Genomic DNA, 9,118 nt, shown 5'->3' with positions numbered 1-9,118 from the left:
AATACATAAATAATAATGAAATAAATAAATAATAAAAATACTGATAATAATAATGATGATATTAAATAAAGATCAACTAGAACGAATAGTGTGTAACATCCACAGTCACTCAATTAGAACAACACTATCAGCTGTGTGCGGCCCTCAGGGGCCTCGAGCACTGGGGCCAGGCTGTGGGACGGGACAGGAGATGTTGGAGGCTGGTTTCTCACTGATGTGCACGTGCACAGGGGCGTGGGTCCGTGGGAGTGGGACAGTGAAAACTTGTGGCTCTGGACACAAGTCAGCTCAGCCGCTGCAGGATGCACGCGCTGGTGAAGTGGGGTGTGGGGGGGCTCGTGCTTCTCTCTGTGCTCCTGAACCTCGCGCTGATCGTGGGCTACTCCCGCAGGACGCCCCAGTGCGCGGCACGTAGCAAACACGCACCCCACGGGAAACATGACGAACGCAGCCGCGTGTTCGCGGACTTGAGCCGGGACGAGTACACGCACGTGCAGCAGTACATGCTCCGACAGAAGGACCTGGACATCTCCACGCGCCAGACCACCAGACCGGACCAGAACTTTCTTTTCCTCATTGACCTGCGCGTGCCCCCAAAGTCCGAGGTTCTGGCGCACCTGGACGCGCGCGGCCCCGCGCCACGCAGAGAGGCGACAGTGGTGGTGTTCTACGGCACTAAGGGCCACATTAAAGAATATGATGTGGGGCCGCTGCCCAATCCCAGCTACCACCGCGACGTGACGCGCGCTGAGCGCGCGCACTGTCACTGTTGGAGAGTACATTCTCCTGTTCCAATTCTTTGAGGAGAAAGTGTTCGTGCCGCTGTCGGACGTCCTGCACGAGAGCTTCGGTGTGGACCAGGAGCACAAACTCAGCCCCTTTGAGCAGATGCCGCGCGGCTTACGCGCGGGAGACCGCAACACCTGGATCTCGTTCTTCCGGGACCTGCCCGGCCCGTGGGCTTTGAGGTGCTCGTGGACCACCTCAGCACCAACGCGTCTCAGTGGCGCGTGGAGCGCCTCTTGTACAACGGTCAGTACTTTGAGTCAGTGGACGCGCTGCGGGACGCGTACAACGCGGGCACCGTGCAGAAGATCGTGGGAGGACTACGGCTCCCTGAAGCCCCGGACAAGAGCCCTGCAGCTCGGACCACAGCTCATGAGCCCCGAGGGCGCCCGCTACAACGTGAGCCACAACCACGTGCTCTACCTGGACTGGAGCTTCGCGTTCGGCCTCAGCGCGGTCACGGGCATGCGCGTGTTCGATGTGCGCTTCAGACACGAGCGCATCGTGTACGAGCTGAGCGTGCAGGAGGCCATGTCCGTGTACGGCTCCGTCACTCCGGGGCTGGGCATCACCAAGTTTCTGGACTCTGGCTTTGGCATTGGCCGCTATGCACACGAGCTTATGCGCGGGGTGGACTGTCCGTACGACGCTACTTACGTGGACACGTATCGGTACTTTGATGTGTCTGGGCCTGTGCGCACCCGGAACTCCATCTGCATCTTTGAGCTGTCCCTGGGACAGCCGCTGCGCAGACACGTCGCAGACTTCTTCCACAACAGTTATGGAGGAATGGCGAACAGCGCTCTGGTCTTCAGGACCATCACGGCCATCGAGAACTACGACTACATGTGGGACTTCATCTTCTGAAGAGTGGCTCCAGCTCGACTCAGACGGTCCCTCTTCTGCCTGAAGAGTGGGTCCAGCTCGCCTCCGACGGTCCCTCATCTGCCTGAAGAGTGGGTCCAGCTCGACTCAGACGGTCCCTCTTCTGCCTGAAGAGTGGGTCCAGCTCGCCTCCGACGGTCCCTCATCTGCCTGAAGAGTGGGTCCAGCTCCAGTCTCCTCGTGTCCGTCTGTCCGTCTGTGAGAGTCGGATCTCTCCTTCACTGGAACTCCTCCAGGTTTCTACGCTTTTTTCCCAAAGAGGTTTTTTTGTAGTTTTTCCTGGCCGAGAAGGAGAGTCTAAGGACAGAGGACCCTGGGACATCGTCCCTCGCCACCACAGACATTGTCTGACTTCATCGCCACCACAGACATTGTTGATTCATTCTCCCTGTGGCCCTCAGAGGCAACTGTTGTTGTGATTTTGGGCCTTACAAAAATAAATTGATTTGATTTGATTCTACCAGAGCGGGGCTGTGGAGGCCAAAGTGCACGCGACAGGCAACATCTCCTCCTCCTTCCTCGTGCAGGGCAGTCTCCAACACGGCCACCAGGTGGCGCCAAACGTGGTCAGAAACATGCACACGCATTTCGTCAACTTCAAGGTGGACCTGGATGTGGGGGGTGAGTACCTGGATGTGGGGGGTGAGTACCTGGATGTGGGGGGGAGTACCTGGATGTGGGGGATGAGTACCTGGATGTGGGGGGAATACCTGGATGTGGGGGGAGTACCTGGATGTGGGGGGAGTACCTGGATGTGGGGGGAGTACCTGGATGTGGGGGATGAGTACCTGGATGTGGGGGGTGAGTACCTGGATGTGGGGGGGAGTACCTGGATGTGGGGGATGAGTACCTGGATGTGGGGGATTAGTACCGAGTACCTGGATGTGGGGGGTGAGTACCTGATGTGGGGGGTGAGTATCTGGATGTGGGGGGTGAGTACCTGGATGTGGGGGGTGAGTACCTGGATGTGGGGGATGAGTACCTGGCTGTGGGGGGTGAGTACCTGGATGTGGGGGGAGTACCTGGATGTGGGGGATGAGTACCTGGATGTGGGGGATGAGTACCTGGATGTGGGGGGTGAGTACCTGGATGTGGGGGATGAGTACCTGGATGTGGGGGATGAGTACCTGGATGTGGGGGATGAGTACCTGGATGTGGGGGGGTGAGTACCTGGATGTGGGGGATGAGTACCTGGATGTGGGGGGGTGAGTACCTGGATGTGGGGGGTGAGTACCTGGATGTGGGGTATGAGTACCTGGATGTGGGGGGTGAGTACCTGGATGTGGGGGGTGAGTACCTGGATGTGGGGGGTGAGTACCTGGATGTGGGGGGGAGTACCTGGATGTGGGGGATGAGTACCTGGATGTGGGGGGAATACCTGGATGTGGGGGGAGTACCTGGATGTGGGGGGAGTACCTGGATGTGGGGGGTGAGTACCTGGATGTGGGGGGAGTACCTGGATGTGGGGGGGAGTACCTGGATGTGGGGGATGAGTACCTGGATGTGGGGGATTAGTACCGAGTACCTGGATGTGGGGGGTGAGTACCTGATGTGGGGGGTGAGTATCTGGATGTGGGGGGTGAGTACCTGGATGTGGGGGGTGAGTACCTGGATGTGGGGGATGAGTACCTGGCTGTGGGGGGTGAGTACCTGGATGTGGGGGGGAGTACCTGGATGTGGGGGATGAGTACCTGGATGTGGGGGATGAGTACCTGGATGTGGGGGGTGAGTACCTGGATGTGGGGGATGAGTACCTGGATGTGGGGGATGAGTACCTGGATGTGGGGGGGTGAGTACCTGGATGTGGGGGATGAGTACCTGGATGTGGGGGGTGAGTACCTGGATGTGGGGGGTGAGTACCTGGATGTGGGGGATGAGTACCTGAGTACCTGGATGTGGGGGGTGAGTACCTGGATGTGGGGGGTGAGTACCTGGATGTGGGGGGTGAGTACCTGGATGTGGGGGGTGAGTACCTGGATGTGGGGGGTGAGTATGACTGATGAACAGAAGGGGTCTGTAGAGCAGTGGTGGGGGTGATTGGGAGGAACATGCAGTGTGAAGAAATAGAACGTTGAGATACATTTAATTTCACAAAATTCACTCAGCTTTTGCCCTGCATGAGGAATAGTGAAGTTTATTATGACCAAATTCGGTTCATTATTGATGTTCTAAGTCGTTTAAATAGGTTTGTTGTACATGTTGTATATATGCACTTATTTTTCCTTTTTCTTTTGTGTCTCATCTTTGTTAGTATCTTTGATCGTTCAAATATCAAATGGCTCAAAATGCCATTAACATTAAAGGACGCTATTTGTAATTTTTCAAATGCCATTATCATGTTATTATGTTATTTAGGTGTCCAAGCTCATTATACACCTGCTCCTATGCAAAAATGTCAAATCTCCCCAGGTGAATATAGATGGATAAATACTACAACCGCAGCCCGACAAAACCTAACCCTAGCTTTGTAACCATTTTGGTACAATGAAAGAAAACGGCTATTTGCTGACTCGGAATCCAAAATAAAAATGTTTTGGGCATCTGTCACTTAAATGTGCCCTAAAATATAAAATCACATTTAGTCTTGAAAATAAACAAACTAAAGTATCAGTTGCGATATAACACATCTGTTTTCCCTGCTACAACCCCCGCTGAAAACTGAATAAATGTATATTTGAGCTTAACACCAAAAATAGTGTAATGTAGCAGTCCATTACATAGGCTTACCGGTACTACAAGAATAAAAGGAAACGACAAGTTAAAGTTTAAAGGATTTATTGAGAGTTTAGTTTTGTGAGGCTACCTGCAAGAACTTGTATGTAACTGATCATATCTATAACCAGGCGTTACGTCACCTCGAAATTGACATTTCTATTCAGAGAATTGCAGGGGAAGAGTACAATACAGTACAGTTCAACTAGCACAATATTTCCCTATTTTTGTTCACCTATTCCTTGTGCAGCTCCGTTGCCCTGTGCGCTTGTTTGCTGTAGATCCACTCGTCCCCAAAAGTTTTACAAAGCACCATTGCTTTGGAGTCTCGTTGACCAAATCGATCGCTTGCAATTAATAGGCATTTCCAGCAGTAGTTTTTTGCAGTAAGTTTGCAGTGCTTCTCGGAGCCTGTGAGCCATTGATAGTGCTCGTAGTTGGAACTTTGAAAGTGGCTAACGAACCTTTGAACCTTTGGGCTTTGTAGCGTCTGCGTCGGGCGACCTCTCTTTACAATGTCTAACTTTTCTTGAAAAGTTCGTTTTGAGAAAGGCGTTATAATTATATCCTCGACCAAATTGATATCTTTTCCTTCTTCCACATTGTAGGTTGAAAAAAACAGCTTAGTAGTATGCAAATTAATTTGTTTTTCAAATTCAGTTTCCTCGTTCTGAGGTTCTGCATAGACCCGCCCATAGGACCTGCCTCTCAATATTGATAAGCCAATCAAAAGACGTGCAGGTGCTACACCTGCTAGAAGGTGTACAATAGCCAACTCAAAAGCTGATTGGTTGACACTAAATTTCCATTTATTTTAAGCTACAAGCGCCTGCACTGTTGATTCTGAAGGGCTGAGGGCAGATTTTAGATCCCTGGCAACACATGACGGCTGAATATGATTGGATAAAAGATCTAACATAGAGACCAGCCCTCCAAATCTCAACCTGGGGCAGAAGCAGTGCAACCAAGAGGAAAGCCATGAAATGAAGAGTATAACTCTTACTCTGGGGAATAATTTAATGCATATTTGTGGGGAAAAAACAAACAAATTTAAATTATATTCTGATTATGTTTAGGCCAGCAGAGAAGACCTTGCTGGCGTTGACGGCCCACCACTGACTGATGATGTGTTGTTGCAATAGTAATTGCAAGAGTGCCCAGGGAGCCGAGCACCTTAAGAAGGTTCCGGGGCAGAACATTGTGGGAAATAAGGAGGGGTGTTTTAGGGGGGTAACTTATTTTAAGATATATCGTTAGAATTAAAATATGCACGGTAAATTAAATAAAGAATATATTTTTGTATTAAAATGAAGTATGTATAATGGCACTGTTTTTCTACAGTTAGCTTTTATCTTTGCTGTTTAGAAAGATGATGAACTTACTTGGTCCTCAGATTGTGATGGTCCAATTAGCCCAGTGGCCTATAAAAGTGCCTGGTCGCAGTTACTCATGGGGATGGTGCTGTTAACATGCTCAAGAGTGCTGTATTTTAAATCTCTTTTTTTTGTAAATAGTCGCTGTAAATAAAATGCACTTGGGTTTGTCTCAGCTCTGCTCTGTCCTCGTCACAACCGCTAAGGTTGCGATCCGGGTATTACAAATGGCTAATATGAAATGGACAGCATTTTTCAACAGTACAGTACAGAGTAGAATGGCTTGAAATAAATTAACCTTCAACAATGAAAAGCTTTAGATATACCTGATGCCCTTCCTCAGTGTGGGAACTTCTGTTTTTCGCAAATACATATTGATTATTCAAGTTTACCTGTGTTCCAGGAGTGAGGAACATGTTCCAAATCAAAGACATGGAGTACAGGAACATATCTCTGCCCTGGAAGCCCGAGCACTTTGCCATGGTCCCTCACCTGGTGGAGAAGACCCTGCACACTGAACTGGTGAGCTGCTGTGGATCAGCTCGGATCATTTGGATCACAGCTAATGATTCTTTATGTTGTAAGTGTGTGGCTGGCTCCCTGACCTCACAGTATGAAGGTCCCAGGGTCAATTCATGTGCAATTCATGTGCAATTACTGTCGTGATCACATGCAATGGTATTTATTTATTGTTTATAAGAGATCTTCAATTGAGAGTGTTTTTCAAACTTCCTATAAGTGATCTGTTCTTTTCCTCTGTATCTACCGGCGTTGCATCAATGAAATTTCCCCATGTGTGGACAATAAAGGATTATCTTATCTTATCTTATCTTATCGATCCACAGCCCTTCTGTGTGGAGTCTACATGTTCTTCCTGTGTCTGTTGGGTTTACCTTGGCCCAAAGCCCTCCTGATATAGCACTGGTTGAAATGCAGAAGACGATATATTCCGAGAGATTTTATTACACATTATTCAAATACATTTACAACAGAACATTTCCACACCGGCCTCTCTCTGTTTCTCTCTGCAGGAGGCTGCCCTGCGTCACGACGCTAAGATCCCTCGGTACCTCCACATCAGTAGTAACCAGACTAACCGCTGGGGCCACGCGCGCTCCTACAGGCTGCAGGTGTACAGCTTCAACGGGGAGCACCTGCCTGAGAGCCAGCCTGAGGAGAAGGCCATGTCCTGGGCTAGGTGAGCTAAAGTGCCCCTTGTGCAGTTCTCCTCAGGATAAGGCAGAGATAAAGTGCACCACCCTCCTCAGTGTTGTTTGGCCCCCCTCTGTAGCACTCACACAGTCACTTAGACCTGTCAAGAAATTAAACTGCATCAGTGCTAGTCCTTTTCATGTCCTGGCAGATGGCTTCCCAAACATATTTGCTTGGAACTCTCCATTGTTGTCCCAAAAATGTAGAGAGTTGACAACACACCTCTTGAGGTGTCCAGATTGTTGTTCCTAGACCAGTTTGCTTGCAGAGCAACCTCTAAGACATGTAGGACTTTCACAATTGTTACCTAGTGAACTGAATGTGCAAGGCCCCTCCTTACAGTCTCCATATTATGGAGACTGTAAGGAGGGGCCTGAGGACACACCCCTGGGGAGACCTGGTGTTGAAAGTCCTGTTGCAGTTTAGACGTGCTTCTATCCTCACCTCTTGTGTGCTGTTGGACAGGACCTCCTCTACTCAGAGAATTCAAAGCTGTGAGTGTCCCGCGCAGCTGTGAGTGTCCCTCGCTGTGAGTGTCCCGCTCTGCTGTGAGTGTCCCGCTCAGCTGTGAGTTTCCCTCGCTGTGAGTGTCCCTCGCTGTGAGTGTCCCGCTCAGCTGTGAGTGTCCTGCTCAGCTGTGAGTGTCCTGCTCAGCTGTGAGTATCCTGCTCAGCTGTGAGTGTCCCTCGCTGTGAGTGTCCCTCGCTGTGAGTGTCCCTCGCAGCTGTGAGTGTCCCTCGCAGCTGTGAGTGTCCCTCTCAGCTGTGAGTGTCCCGCTCAGCTGTGACTGTCCCGCTCAGCTGTGACTGTCCCGCTCAGCTGTGAGTGTCCCGCTCAGCTGTGCGTGTCCCTCGCTGTGAGTGTCCCGCTCAGCTGTGACTGTCCCGCTCAGCTGTGAGCCACAGTAGTGTTAAACCGCAGCTGTAGTCAAGAAATGTAGGTTGCTCCACTGTGACTTTAATGATATATACAATTTATTACTATTTTGTATGTCACAATATTTACCTTAGCTGTCATCTTCCGTCTATATGAAAATATATGAAAATATAGTAATCAAATGTGTTTGTGCAGATACAAAGTGGCCATCACCAAACAAAGAGTCGGAGCGCAGCAGCAGCAGTGTGTACAACCAGAACACCATGTGGAGCGCTCCTGTGAACTTCTACTCCTTCATCCAGGACAACGAGAGCATCCACCACGAGGTCAGTCTGCTCTCTCACTCACACACACGCACACACACGCACACACACACACACACTGCCCGCTACAACCACAGAGCTAGTGAACACCAAAGTCCATTTACAGTGTGGGTATCTGTATGAAAAGACAAATGACCATGTCTACTCTCCCTCACTCACCTATGGTCAAGAGGTCAGCGTTCCAAATGTGTTTCCTATGCAGAGGCTCAGAGTAGAGCCGCTGCTCCTCTGACTTTGAGCCACTTCAGGGGGACGGATGAAAGACTTTATGAAGCTTTGGACAGAAGCAGACAGTTGGCCCAGCCCTGGATACGCACAAGTTGGATTGTTAGATCTACAAACCTAATTGACCTAATTATTGTGTACTGTATGTGTGCAGGACCTGGTTGCCTGGGTGACGGCTGGTTTCCCCCACATCCCTCATGCTGAGGACATCCCTAACACTGTTACTATGGGCAACGGTGGCGGAGTCCTGCTGCGGCCCCATAACTACTTTGACAAGGACCCGTCCATTGACTCTCCTGACAGTGTGTACCTGGGGCCGGGCTCAGAGAGCAGCTGTGAGAGCAACCGCATGGCCTGTGTGGCTCAGGAGAGCTGTGCCACCACAAAAGAAGCTTTCACCTACCACGGCTTTGACGGCGTAGTGAAGTTTGAGGACTGAGCCTACACTGCTATGACTACCCAATCCAATGTGAAGATGAATGTAAATTTATTATTCTGGATATTCTAAATGTGTTTGGACTTTAAAAATACAAAGGCAGGTTTTCAAACCATCACATGGCTTTGAATAATGCATTCAATGTGTGTGCTGATTTTGTCCACAAGGGCACTACAGGGATTGGTTTTGGGGCCCCTCATATTCATCTTATACATCAATGACTTGGGTCAAAATGTCTCTGATGCTTACATGCATTTTTGTGCTGATGACGCTGATGATGCTGTTAAACT

The 9,118-nt window shown here is 50.0% G+C and overlaps 1 pseudogene; it reads left to right on the top strand.

The window, feature by feature from the left end:
* Positions 1–293: 293 nt before the first annotated feature.
* On the top strand, positions 294–8,831 carry LOC140357857 (primary amine oxidase, liver isozyme-like; annotated as a pseudogene).
* The last annotated feature ends 287 nt before the right edge of the window (positions 8,832–9,118 follow it).

This window comes from Eucyclogobius newberryi, unplaced genomic scaffold, assembly GCF_026437365.1.
Source record: "Eucyclogobius newberryi isolate DKJ021-1_F unplaced genomic scaffold, fEucNew1.0.hap1 SCAF_13, whole genome shotgun sequence".
In the NCBI taxonomy this organism is placed as follows: domain Eukaryota; kingdom Metazoa; phylum Chordata; class Actinopteri; order Gobiiformes; family Gobiidae; genus Eucyclogobius; species Eucyclogobius newberryi.
The sequence above is the reverse complement of the archived record's forward strand: the minus strand, read 5'-3'. Positions and strand labels throughout refer to the sequence as shown.